Source organism: Athene cunicularia, assembly GCF_003259725.1.
Source record: "Athene cunicularia isolate RWA chromosome Z unlocalized genomic scaffold, athCun1 chrZ_part2, whole genome shotgun sequence".
Taxonomy (NCBI): Eukaryota; Metazoa; Chordata; class Aves; order Strigiformes; family Strigidae; genus Athene; species Athene cunicularia.
In genome coordinates, this window is record NW_020799143.1 from 3569437 (window position 1) to 3583557 (window position 14121).

The following is a 14121-nucleotide window of genomic DNA, read 5'->3' on the forward strand; positions in this document are numbered from 1 at the left end:
GCCATGGCGCTGCCGGGGGGCGGGGCAAGTTTTGAGCTTGGAGAGGTATTGCGGTGGAGAGGGAGACAAGGCAAAGGACACACACTGTGGTCTTGGTGTGATGCAGTTCTCACATTACTCAGCATTAACTAAGGGCTGCCATACAAAACAGATGAGCAGCTGCACCTTTGTTTTTGTAGGGGTTTTGTGTACAATTAGAGCCCAAACCAGCTGGGCTGCTGTGGCCATGGGACAGCCTTCTGCTCTCTCTTTAAATATGCCCATGTCAGGTAGACACAAACTCTGCCTTTAGCTGGTCTGTGTATAAGGGACATTCAGCCTGTTTGGGAAGTGCTTTGCTGTTGGCCAGGCATCGGGGTCAGCTTCACACTGCTTCTGCTGAGGCTCAAACCTGCAGCTTTCTGCCCTGCACTTCCAAACCCCTCTACCAGCCTCTGGGTCAAAGCAAAGACAAGCCCCTTCAGAACTGCTGTATGACAACTACTGCTCCTTATGCTTTCTCTTAAGAGTTTGTACTGAATAGTCGAGAACTGTCAGTGTTAGGTTAGTGGTTGGACTAGGTGATCTTCAAGGCCTTTTCCAACCTAGACGATTCTGAGAATTTCTTAATTTGCACATACTGTTTTACTTATTACTAGTGCTGGGAGGTGCAGGCAGTCCCCGGACTGTACAAAAGCCTGATTGTCCAATCACTTTTGGAACAAATTTGAACCAGCAGAGTTGATTTCAGCTCACAGTACTTGGCAGCATCTGGGTAAGGTGTGTTTGTCCCAGTACTAAGGCCTACTAAAGCTGTTTGTCTGTCTGTCAAATCACAGCCTCCCAATGTGCTATTCAAAGTAGGGAGCTGTTTGAGTGTGTATGGGAGGTGACCAGCTTTGACTGTGTAAGCAGTAGCTTTGGTATATCCCTGCTGTTCCAGCAGCAGGAGCTGGGAAAAGACCTGAGAAGTCAGCAGAGAAGAAATGACAGAGCAGCCTTAGATTCAGCTCCTTGTCCTGGTTTTGACTTGTAGCATGAGCTCCCTCACACTGCTTTTCCCTTCAGCTCTTCGTCAGCCTTGGCTCTGTGCAGGATGACACCTTAAAGGGCAGGCTCTGCCTCTTATCTCAATTTGCTGGCATAGCAGACCTTAAGACATACCTTATCATGTTGCATTAGCAAGGTATTAACAGGATCTGAAATGTTATGCTGACCTACAACAGAAACCCGAAGGAGCCACATCTATGTGAATGATTTCCAGTCTGGTGCTGCTATGGTCTGTCTTTTTGCAGTCTTCAAAAAGCGTACAGCTAAGGTCAGAGCAGAAGGAAAAGCTGCCTCACCCTAGAGGGTGCAATATCCAAGTTTCCCAGGACTGAATCTCACTTTCAGCAGTGTTCTTCAGCACTTTGGAAGAGCCTGTATTCACCAACCACAAGACTGGGAAGGAGATTATCCTACACCAGGATGTAGGTGCAATTTAACCCTCTTGTTTCCTGCTGATCCCTGCTGGTCATGAGCTACAGCAGAGGCTGCTACATCTATTCTGGGTCATCCAGTAGGCAGTGATGGAATCTGAGTATTCTCTCTCTCCCAGTTGGCCAGGCAGAGCTCTATAACTTAGCACACTTCAGAAAAGTCTGGGAAACATGCTGCAATTAATTGGCCACATCCACATTGCCAAAAGGATGAACATGAAAAGATGCTGTTATGCCAGCCCTGAGAAAACAAGACTCTGTTGCCTAGGTTGCACAAGGCAGTGTGTCCTACAGAAAATCACTGTTGTGCTTGTGAAGTGGGCTAATTAGTTCTGTCCCCCATTCAGATCAAGTTCAGCCCCTGTGGGAGCACATATACCATTTGTGGTACCTAATTATCTTGGTCAGTATACAGCTTGGAGGAGTCCTGCCCTGGGCAACTACTGCACCAGTGCAATACCCTGTTGTGACCATCAAGACTCTGATGGGATTTCAGCACCATTCCCTGCTGCTTCACACTCCTGAGCTTGCAAGAGCTCCATTTGTTAAGCACCAGTGAGACCCTGCACTGCAGGAATGACAAAGCAATAGTTGTGCAGACAAATCCATTTTATGAGAAACAATTATGGAGCTGAGCAGATCTGTGTGAGAGGAACTGAGTAAAACATTACTAGGACAGATCTGGTATAACTGTCGTCCCTAAAATTGGCCAGCCACTGGGAAGGGGAGTGGGAGGCTATATGAGAATCCTCATTTACTAGAGAGCTCTCTATCTATCTCTGGAGATTTATGAAACCTTGTAGTTTGTTCTCTGTTAATGTCTTACACTCCCGAAAAGCCCTTTTCAGTTAGAATAAATGATGGCCTCCCCCGCCATGGCAAGAACAGATTGTTATAGTTCTCCAAAAGGACCTGACTGAATGGTAGCATGAAAGATAAAACAGCATGGCATCTCTTTTGAAGCAAAAGTAAAACTAGTTATGTTCTGTGTCTATGGTCTTTCATTTAGCGGAAGAAAGAGAGATGAATAATAGATGGTCCCTTGGAAATACCGTTCCACCAGCTCTTAGTTGGAATCAGGCGATGCTAATACACTAAGAGCATTCAAGATTAATATATTTAATCTCCATAAGGATAGAGTAATTTTAGCCTAGTGAGAAGCAATGGCAACTTTCCCCTTTCCACCACAAAGACCTTGAATCTTTATGCAAAAGGTCTTAGCCATGTCCCAAGGCAATAGATAAAGAGCCTTTAGCTTCCCTGTCATTCTCTGGAAGTGTCAGATATCCAGGACATGATACAAAGCATTGCAATTAGGAAACAATATACCACCGAAATATTTCAGGATGCAAGGGACCTTTTAAAAAAAAAGTGCCTTGGAAATACAAAGTAGATGATGGTCGTTCAGAGACAATCACAAATATCAGTGACAGCAATAGGAAGATAAACTTTATTTACTACAGATGGTTCTGGTTTGGGGTTGCCACATCCCTAAGGAAGAGTGAATGGACAGGATCATACTATATAAGGCCACCACACACAATATCCTGAATCCATGTTTCTCAGTTATCTTCCAGATATAAAGATTTAACACCTGTAAAAGTCCACACCTGCCCTAGAGATCATCTCAACAAAGTAAATGAAAACAGGTGCTTGAATATTCTAGGGTGTTTGGTAAAAGCTTAGCAGTCAGGCCTAAAACTACAGCTTCATTAAACAGGCACTAACTTACATATGCACTCTACTACAGAATTAGCTATGAAAAAATATGTATATTTCCTCCTTCCTGATTTTGACTTTTATGACTGATCCACCCACTGCCATACGCACCACCACCAGTTCACGTGAAATGTTAAAAATAGCCTACATGTGTTTCCTTTCTGCCCAGTCTGAATGCAAACCAGATGTGTCATGCGGTAGAGCATCACTTTGGCTGCTGATAGCTTACAAATTAAGTGGTTCTTTATTGTTTGGTGTCTAAGAGGTGTGCAGCATTTTGCTTCAGCCTTGTGGACCACAGCACTCCACAAAATATGTCTGGTAACAGAAGCTACTGAGAAGTCTCAGAGCCGCTGTTTCCCTGCCTTACAGTCAACTATTCCTCTTGCATTTACCTAAAAGTACTTAGGGTGCAGGTTGTGACCTGAGAAGGTGCAAAGGCCAGGGAAACATGCAAAAAGTGTACAGAACTAGCACATCCTGACCCAGATAACCTAACTATGTTGGCATGGTCAGACTTTGAAGCAGGATTAGGACCTCATCACAGACTGTGGTTGCAAGCAACAATCAACCAAGTGTACAGCCCTGTACTGGTACCCTAGCACCAGTCTTCACCTAAGGGGCAACATGTCATTTATTGTTCAAGCATCTCCAGGTTATCATGTGAATCCACCATTTGCCCCTAGCAATGTCTGGTCTGGAAGAAGTGTCACTAATGAGATGCTCTGCAACACAATGGGGCTGGGGATATGGGAACACGATGCAAAGCTCTGTGCAGCACTTCTTAGGGGTACATCACAGATCAGCAGCACTCCCTCCCTCTTGGGGCACTCCTCTGAACCCTGTGTTTCACTTCAACTCTGTGCAAGTCTCCATTATGGCTGTGAGTGGCCCCATGTCAGCCACAGTGCTTATAAATGGGAGGCTACACTGATCATTGATGAATACCCAAAAATTGAACTCTAAGGCTGGGCTCTTGGAGTCAAGACAGGTGGAAAAGACACTTGTCTGTACATTTGCACATCCATCCTCCAAGCAGCAAGAACCACAGTTTCACCTGGGCAGTATGCTGGCTTCATAGAGCTGGTAAGGCCAGTTTTCTCTCTGCCCAGTGGACCACTGGAGAAGAGCATCACAAAGCAAGGACAAAGCAGAACTTGATCTCTCAGCTCTAAAGCCATGCCAAAATCCCTTACCTCTCTATCATCACTGATGCTAGGCCACTGGACCACAGGACCTGGACTGCCAGTCTGCAGAAGGCTGCTGCCTTTTGGATATTGTGCATTGTCCCAAAAAATAGCTAGGATCCCTCCCTGTCACAGTGCACCAGGACCATGCAGTAGGCATCATGTGCTCTTCTCTGCTTCCAGTAATTTCCCTGCAGTTTCAAACTACACACTTTCCAGAAAGGTTGGTTCATTTTAAAGTGGGATTTAAAGTGTTGTCATAGTGTCCTGCCCTCACTGTGAAGTAGCAGAATAATTTGGCCATGGCTGAAAACATGTTTGAGACTTCTGTAAACGGCATCATAGCAGAACTGAACTCAGATGTAAAGGGGATACAGCTCCCTGGAGTGTTCCAGCAACTGGTCACATGCTGAGTTTGGTACAGGAGATATCATCACATGCAAACCTTCATTTGATCTCCCTCCTCAGATAGAAGTCTGGCAGTGACCCAATCCCATGCATTTGTGCTCTGTACCAAGCCATCTATCCATAACAAACCCTGTATTAACACTGGCATTTTCCACTCTGAAGCAACAGCAGTAACCTATTCAGGAGCTGATTTCATACAGGACACTTGGAATAAAGCACATCTAATGTAATCAATCTTGCATTTCTAGCTGAGGAAGTGCTTAGGTTGCTTTTTGCTAGCAGCACCAGCTATACAGAACCAGTATGTATAGTATCCCTGCTGCAGAGAAAAGCAAACTGGCAGAAGAAGAAAGGATTGTTCCTGGCATCCTTTCCCCACCTACAGAGCAGAAGGCAGAGCTGTTTGAAGCCAAGCAATTATCCTCAATTTATTACATTATTACATTTATTTATTACATTACACAATGACAATAGTGAAGGGCAAAACTAAAAAACCTTTCTGGACAGGGCTGACCAGAAAGAAGGGAGGTTTCTGCCACAGAGATTGCACTCAGACTTACAAATCCCCTATGGGTGTTTAGAGAGTGCTTATGTCCCTTCTTCTCCTACCTAAAGGGTCTGCCTTTTTGCCCCGTGAGCTGGAGCCATCCCTGCACTGCATACCTGTTGGATGCCTGCACTCTCCCCCAGCAGCACTGTGGGGACTGGGGACTGCCCTCCCTCCTGGCCACAGGGCTGGCACCCTGCCACTGCCACAGTGACAGGGCAACAGACCCTTTACAGCTTCTCTTCATCCCCACTGCTGTGCTCCTCTGTCTGGCGGAGTGTGAGCTCCTTCCTGCCCCAGCCCAAGCAGCAGAGCCATGCAGTGCCTGCTGCCCAGGGAGAAATCTCCTGGCCACAGACACAAGAGGTGATGGTGCAAAGGTCGTTCCTGCAACCTTGCTTTGTGCAAGTCAAGGCTGCTAAATTTAATGGGGCTCCATGAATGGCTGAGGAACTGAAGTCTGGAACCATGCTATACGCCGGACAGTGAAAAAACAGCCATGAGAGTAGGCAGTATTCAAAATGACCAGCTGATTTTGTGTATCTATGCACAGAAAAAAAAAAAAAATTAGTAAAGATTTGGCAATAAGCAATAAACTTCTATTAAAAGAAAACAAACAAAAATGAAGAAAAAAACCTGAAACCAGAAGCAAATACAAACAAAAAACCAGGCCCTGCAACTGGTTGAGGTTCAACCAAAGGATGAACAACAAGTCTTCAATAGTCAGAGCTCTCAGCTTGGAGAAACGTGATCCCCAGACTTTGGCTAAATTGTCAAATGTCAATGAAGTAATGACAGAATAACAGCCTAACTTGAAATGTCAGGATCTGATTTGTTTACATTTATATCATCCATTTTTAGTAATAAATGTGAGAAAGGAATGTCTTTTAACAGTAAAGACATTTTGTCTTCCTATATATTATAACAACAATATATAAAACAATATTTATGATCACAATCTATAACAATATTTCTTATCACAAACTAAATAAACAAATCTCTAGAACTGAATGATTCTGGAATGATTTTTGCTTTGTTGTATCTTTATGCATCCCTACTTACTACCCTTATTTGTGACTTTTCTCTCCTTTCTTCCTGGATTTTCATTAGTATGTGCTACCCTTTAAAGAGAGAACAGCTGCCTCTGAGGCTGTGGGAGTTCATTTTCAGAGCTGCCACAGGTTTCCTCTGTGACCCCAGGTAAATCACAGAGGCCTCTGTAAGAAGAGCCGTTGGCACTCTGAGACTGAGAATTCACCCAAGCAAGGCAAAACATTTGTAAACTGTCACCTATGATGTTATTATTGACTCACGCTCTGTAAAACGGGGGTGGTGAGTGTATTTCCTTAGGTCTCTTCCAGGCTTATAATGGATATGAGTGCAGGTTGCTGTCAAAATGTGTGTTGGAGGGTGTTAGTGAAGATTGCTCTGTTATGCCATGCAAACTGGGGCCTAGCTGGCCCTGCAGCAATATTGCTGATGCCAGCCAGCAATGTTGGAAACCTCCCAGCACCAGCCCTATGGCAATGCAGGCTAACAGTGCAAATGAAATCATCTGCAGTGAGTGACATTCTTCTCTACTTGCAGGTCTGGATATTCCCACACCCTTCTCCCTGATGATTTCAAGAGAGAAAGTGAAGTGTCCCCCATGGCACAATTTTGTGTGGTCCAGTTCGAGAATACCTCCTACTATTTTGAAACCTGAACAACCTCCCTAGGATCTTAGTACTGTTCAGCACACAGCCCGAAGGGCTGGCATGCACCACAGCCACATTTCAATCACAGTCACCATTTCCCCTTCAGACTGAAGCCCATTAGCTGCTAAACTGGCTACTTCCTGGCTCTCAGCTGACGGAAGCACTTTGTTGGGAGTATAATCAATCTTACTACAAAACTCTGGCTGGTACTCTTGCAGGTGATTAAACAGTCACATGGGAGAAAAATGACACAATTCAAGGGTTGCTCTTAACCGAGCTAGGACATGAAAAATGAAAAGTGTCACTATATTACTTAGACTCTCTTACATCATCAACCCCAAAAAAGAGACATGAAATGCAGCCCCTCTGTGATGGACTTATGCATAATTCAAAAGATGAGCTGCCTTCAGTAGCAGATCTCTGGGTCCAAGTCTGCTGAGAATGCCAAGCAGCATGAGCCTGAAGGGTTCTCAAGCAATGAAAAGGGCAGATCACTAACAGTGTGAGAAAATGAAGAACAGGAAAGACTGAGGTTGAGATCACACATGGGAAGTTACAAACTGACAGCTTTAAAAGCTCTCTTAGCAAGTGAACATCCCCAGAAGCTCTCATAGTTTTACAGATATCTCTAGATTTGTGGTCCTTCTGCTACATAGTCTTCTTATGCTTTATGAATATTCACCATATTGGCTCCCCACAAGAATGGAACATAATGCTCTTTAAATTAGTAGCATTTAAAGCAGAATTAGTGTTACATTTTAAATGGTCATTCCAAGATTTCAGATGATCATTCCACTATTTCTTTACTTTTACATGAAAGCAGAGAGAGGGCAGTTACCTTCCTAAGTAAAAATTCCAGCAGTTAAACAGGCTTATTCTTGCTAAAACTGTGATTAATTTCTAGCTTGAATAATCTATTTTCAGCTCATTTGAGAGCGAGCAGTGTTTCCTTGACAGATCTGAACATCCCAAGTTTTCATTTACACAAAAGTCATGGACAAGTTATTTGTCTGATCTTTCTCTACTGATTGACATTTTAAAGTCTTCCTCTTCAGGGGCAGTATTTACATGACTTGTCAGTGTTTGTCCTGGTTTTGGCTGGGACAGATTAAATTTTTTTCCTAGTAGCCGGTACGGTGCTTTATTTTGGATTTAGTATGAGAATAATGTTGATAACACACTGATGTTTTAGTTGTTGCCAAGTAGTGTTTATCCTAACTCTGCCTATCCCATGGTCTGCCAGTGAGGAGATAAACAAGAAGCTGTGAGGGACCGTGTCCAGGATAGTTGATCTGACTAGTCAAAGGGATATCCCACACCGTAGGACACCATGTTCAGTATATAAACTGGGGAGAGTTGGCTGTGGGGTGGATCACTGCTCAGGCATTGGTCACTACAGGTAGTGAGTAGCTGCATTGTGCATCACTTGTTTTTCTTGGGTTTTACTTCTCTTTCTTTTTGTTTTCTTCCTTTTCATTACAATTAGCATCATTACTATATTTTACATTATTTCAATTGTTAAACTATTCTTATCTTAACCCTTGAGGTTGTTTTTTTTTTTTATTCTCCTCTCCATCCCACTGTGGGAGGGAAGAGTGAGCAATCAGCTCCGTGGTACTTAGTTGCCAGCTAGGGTTAAACAACAATGATGTTTCTGCTGTTATCATTTTGGATTAATTATCAGTAGTATTTTGTCATTGTGCCATCACCATTTGTAAAACAGAGTAATGTATGAAAATTAATGTATGAATGAAATGTAAGTTAACATCAGACAGTAGCGCTGGTATACCAATTTGTTAAAATCAATGGGTATTAGTATTCTGAAAGAATCAGTAACAGCCCTGAGAAGACATTACAGATAATCTGCAAAAACAAAAGCAGACCATAACCACATATTACTCTGCAACTTGGGGAACCTGCTAGATATCTGTTAGGGGCAAGTCAATTTAGATACCAAATTCTTCTTTGAATGCTAGCATACTGACATGCCATGTTCACTGAATCTCAGTCCTGTTCAGGAAGCATCACAGTATTTTTCTGTCTTTGTTTTCAGCACCCTCCCCTGCCAGCTTCTGCCCAGCTAAGTGGCTTGGGGGAACTGATATTTCCCCTGGTTCACAGCTAGTAAGTCGGCTTCCTGGCCTTGTAGCAGTTACCTGAATACACTTACAGAGCATGTCTTTTTAATCCTTCCTCCAAATTTGGAGAATGAAAAACGGCATACTAAACAATCGATTAGTAACAATTAATAAATTTACGGGTTGCTTGAAAAGCTACTTCTCTGAGAGATCTCCATTAATATCTACAGCATGGTTAGAGGTAGCAAGCAACAGAGAGGTGTTCTTGAATCTTCACAGTGTACTTGTTTGTTTTACTGGCTAGATACCACTTTATAAAGCAAAAGGAGAATTTTGAGGTATTTTTCTAACTGACTTTGAAGAAAAGACTCTGTGTGCTAATGAATTTGTTGGCTTTTAGGTCCTGAAACATGGTTCTTTTTTGCTTACAAACAGAATACATACACAGCTGTATATTTCATAAATTACATAGCTGAAGGAGTTTGCAAAAATTGTTACTGATAACCTTCAAAATCTATTAATGCTATTACTAAATCAATGTCTCCAAAAAGTAGGGTGGGATGACTAACCTTCATGAGGCAATGGCTGGAGTGCACTGAGGGCTTTTGAACAAAGAGATGGAAGGGAATTCAGTGACAGACACTTTGCATGCAGCATTTGCTGCATGGGCAGAGCAGATTGGCTCCAGCCCTCAGGGAGGCTGAGGAAAGAAAGGTGCGAAGGGCACTTCCTTGGATCTCAGCATCAGTGAGGAGCCTGTACTCAGCATGGCCAGATAGCAAAAGGATCTTCCTTGCAGAGGTTCCCTTAGAAATGCAGCACGGTCAAAGAATGGATGATCGCATACATACTCTAGTGCCTCTGCACGGGGAAATACTTCTTTCTAGTATCCTGCAAGTCCCAGGTAGGCTGCAGGTATCTGTGGCATGGGGGAAGAGATTCTTCCTGCTTTCTTCCAGTCAAGAAAGAATCAGATCTCCCCTACTCTCCTTGCTTGGCATATAACCATGTCTTCACAGTTTCTTGGCACTTTCCTGGCTACTTAATTATGTTCCTCAGTTGCAAATACAAGCTGAAGCCTCTCTAAGTCCCTGTATCAACTCAGCAGGAAGCCTTTTTTTCATCTCTCTTATCCTGTGCTCTTTAATTCCTAAAACCCTGACAATACACTAATTAGTTTGCTCCCTGACCAGCTCCAACCAGATACAGAAATGATTGTTCTTCCATTCCTCTCCAGTTGTCTCTCTCACCTTGATGCACTTCATTTCCCTTGCAAAGTTAGTATTACCTTCATACTGCTGAGCACACCCACAGCCCATGAAAAGCTATCTTGAAAATCCCAGCTATCTTGAAATTATTAGCCACTGTGACTTTCTTAATATGATCATGCTCCTTAATTCCCATGTACTGTGATGGCAAAAGATGCTTAGGCCTCATGCAACCCTAAGAGGCTGAATCCATGCAGCAGACCCACTCACTGTAGGACAAAACCGCAAAAGAATCCATCACATAAGCGAGGTGTCTATAAGCCGGGTAGACAGGAAAAACCACCAAAATACTTCCCTCCCACAGGTCCATGCTCTGGTGCTGTTTCTGCTTTTAGAAGAAAGAACCAAATGTTGGAGAAGCTGAGACAACAAACTGAATAAAGGGCAAACTGATGAAAGAGTCCTTGGGTCAACAGTGAGAGAAGCATCAGCAGGGCACAGAGGGAGAAATCATTGAAAGCATGAGGAGAAGTCAAGCAAATAGGGGAGCCTGCACAGTAAAACCATTGAGCCAACCTCCTGGTTCACCCAAGAAGCCCTGCTGAGGCCATCCTTCAGAGCAGGACAGAATCAGCCAGGAAATAAGAGAGCTGAAACTCCTCCTGAAATGCACACAGCATTGCTGAGACTGGGTTATATTTGTCTTTTCTTCTCTTGATTAGCTCTGAGGACTGTTGTTCTGCCCCAGCAAGAAGCAGCATGTGACCTTGAGGGTCAAGAAGCAGGACAGTAAGGGCCCTTGCATATGTGAGACATAGGTCTTCTACCCTGACTGGACATTATTGCTAATTTACCACTTAAAATATTAAACAGATACTGGTGCTACTGCACGCAACTTGAGTACTTTGGAACAGTGACCAGGACATTGAACAAATTTTATTGTCCATTGGGATTCTTGACTAGCCCATGTGTAAGTATCATATCAAAATTATAGTTTTATTTATCTGAAAACTAGGAAATCATGAGGGGGGGATGACATAATTCAAGGACTGAAAATTATTTTCTCTATGGGGAGAATTATGGAGCTCAGCCTGCCTATCCAGTCAAAAAGACTTATCCAGAGCTGAGATAATTACAGTGTATATGTATTTTTGTGAGGGGAAAATACGTGGCGCAGAAGAACTTTTTAATCTAGGAGAGAAAGGTGTAAATGAAAGAATGGCCAGAATACGAACATAATTTCAAAGTCAAAGTAGGCAGTTCCACTCAAAAGAGAAGCTAGAATAAGGAAAAAGGTAGACATTGTCTCACTCTCAGTCTTTACACTACAAGATGTGAAGGGGGTGGGGGTATGGAAACATTAGTCCTGAAGATAGTCTATGTCATGTAGGTCATGGAGAATCCCAGTGCTCTGATAGGTCTCGCAGGGCTACAGACCTAAGAACCTTTATGCCAGTGAAAATTAGGACCATTTAATTTAAGTTGAAAAAAATTAATTATCCAGGTTAATTTAGTATAGTGAAAGGCATAAGTTTCTCTTCTCAAGATCTGGTTCCAGAAGCTTTACGCTGGCTTCCAGTTATCACCTTAGAAGATTCAAGTCATGTTCTATGAGCTTGAAGTTTTTTCTTCTTTTGCATAGGAGAAAGGCTTTTGAACGAGCTTGATACTCTTTTTTTCTCCTTTGATCTTGTCTAATCTCATGAATTAATTGACTGTTAAAATTTGTAAAATTCAAATCTCTTTCAGGAATTCCATAGAAATACTGAACTATGTCATGAATCATGCTTAAGATCATAGCTTCATATACTCCCCCCAGTGCCATGTGACTACCAAGTCAGTATTGATTTCCTTTCATCTCAAAAACTGAAGCAATATTCATTGCCAAAATAAAAAGCTGTCTGAGTTATGAGAATGCACTGCCAGCAAGTTCCAAGATGAAGCATAGATATGAAAAAGTGGGGGAGGGGGTAGTGAAAGCATATGTGAAAAAAAAGCTGAATATGCTCTGTGAGAAAATATATACAAAAATAAGATTTTCATAATAAGACAATACAGGAGCAAGCCACAGTATCACCAGTCTTGTCCAGAGCTAGATGGACTTGGCCTCTGGTTTAGTTCAGAGCAGGCCTGAGTGGGGCCAGCCATGTCCCACTGAATTTGTTCCCTGCCCATTTTAACCCAGCTAAAACCTTTCCTCTTGCCTCCGTGACTATGACTTCACGTGATGGGGGAGGGGAATGAGAGGCAGGATGAGACAGGACAGGTTGTAAATAAGCAGACATTACACTGCCCCAAAATAATGCATAGGTATTTCTCCCTTGCTGCTTTCAAGAGCTCTCTACTTGCCGAACAATGGTCATGCTCAGGCTCTCGAGTTTAATGTGTACCTCCTATTGAGTCTAGTACTTCATATTACATTTTAATGTGAAAGATCAAGATGTGATACACAGTGCTCACTCTCTAGGAAACTGGGCTCCCTGCAGTATAAGTAGTAAAGTTAGCCAGTGTGTGCCTACTGTAAAGCAATCCACAAAAAGGCAGCGCCTGCTCCTTTCTGTGGTCTGCATGGGGAATGAGAGGGCAGGAGATCTCTAAAAACACCTACTGGTACCCAGAATTATACACCGTGACTTCCTTGATTTCATGTGGTCTGAACATGACCTGAAGAACAAAGACTTCTCCTGCTTAATACCTTGTAACAAAAAAGACATATTTGGGACCAAAGAGCTCTGAATTCCTCAAAGAAAATTCTCCTCTCTCACTACCCCATCCTAGATGAAACAGGCATTTTTCTTTCAGAAGTCTTTCATCACCTGCTGTGGCATCTTCTAGGGCTGTCTGCCCCTTCCCGGAAGAGAGACAGAGCAGTCTCTGCCTAGTTACTGTCTGCAGTAGATTGGCATCACATGTGCTCTCCCTGAACCAGCTTCCTCATTGCATTGCTATTGATTCCGAGTTGGATTTCTGCAGCAAATCTATTGCATTTCCATTAGCAAGACTGCAAATGATGAAAATGCTCATTTATATCATTCCAGCTCTGCAATCACAATTAACCCACTACATAGCCTCCAGCAAGCCAATTTCTGCCTTCTCATCTGATACTGAGAGCGTTCCCCAAGATTTTGCTGCACCCAGAAGTTAAAGCACTGTAAATCTGACATAAAACATTTCACCTAAATGCACAATAGATACTGAAGGAGGATCATTTCAGTCCCCTGCAGTGGAAACCCAAACCCTGGATTTTGTTATGACATCAATTATTAATCAGTTTTGCTTAGAAACTATGTTGTAGTACAGTCCCAGATGTCATTTTTAATAAAGAAACAATGGCCATATACTCCATATACTATTGTATTTTCCATACTCACATATGCCAATGTATATAAATGAGAAGGGAGACCATGCAGAAGTTCCATGTAGTCTGAATACATGCCTTATTTTCAGGGAAGCTTACAAAGAAAAATGAAGCTTTTAAAAATAAATACAAGTGCAGACTACTATTTTGCAGTAAGAAATTCAGACTGTTATTAAGAGAAAGAACTTCAGGAAATAATGCTCTTTCTCCATCATGTTCTGTGCATGATGCATGGTGCCCAAAAGAAAAAACACACCCATGAGTTAGTTTTGAAAGACATTAATTTGGGGTGCTTGTCCAAGAGAAAGTATCACAGGTTTGTATCAGTTCAGTCCTCCGAATGTTAAATACAAGAACTGTTTCTAAGCAAGCAATGAATGTTAAAAAGGAGATGGTAGAGATACAAAAAGCAACAAAACGATAAATTTGTCTGAACAAACTCTCTGTTTGTTGAGGGCA

The 14121-nt window shown here is 42.6% G+C and overlaps 1 protein-coding gene and 1 long non-coding RNA gene across 13 annotated transcripts in view; one reads left to right on the forward strand and one right to left on the reverse strand.

The window, feature by feature from the left end:
* The window catches only part of LOC113490043, an 8079-nt gene extending 507 nt beyond the window's left edge, over nt 1–7572 (forward strand). The window contains exon 2 of the long non-coding RNA XR_003400132.1: nt 6909–7572. This is a non-coding gene — a long non-coding RNA (uncharacterized LOC113490043). The remainder of the gene's footprint in view (nt 1–6908) is intronic.
* The window catches only part of NRG1 (neuregulin 1), a 497547-nt gene that overhangs the window by 79289 nt on the left and 404137 nt on the right, over nt 1–14121 (reverse strand). The window lies entirely within an intron of this gene.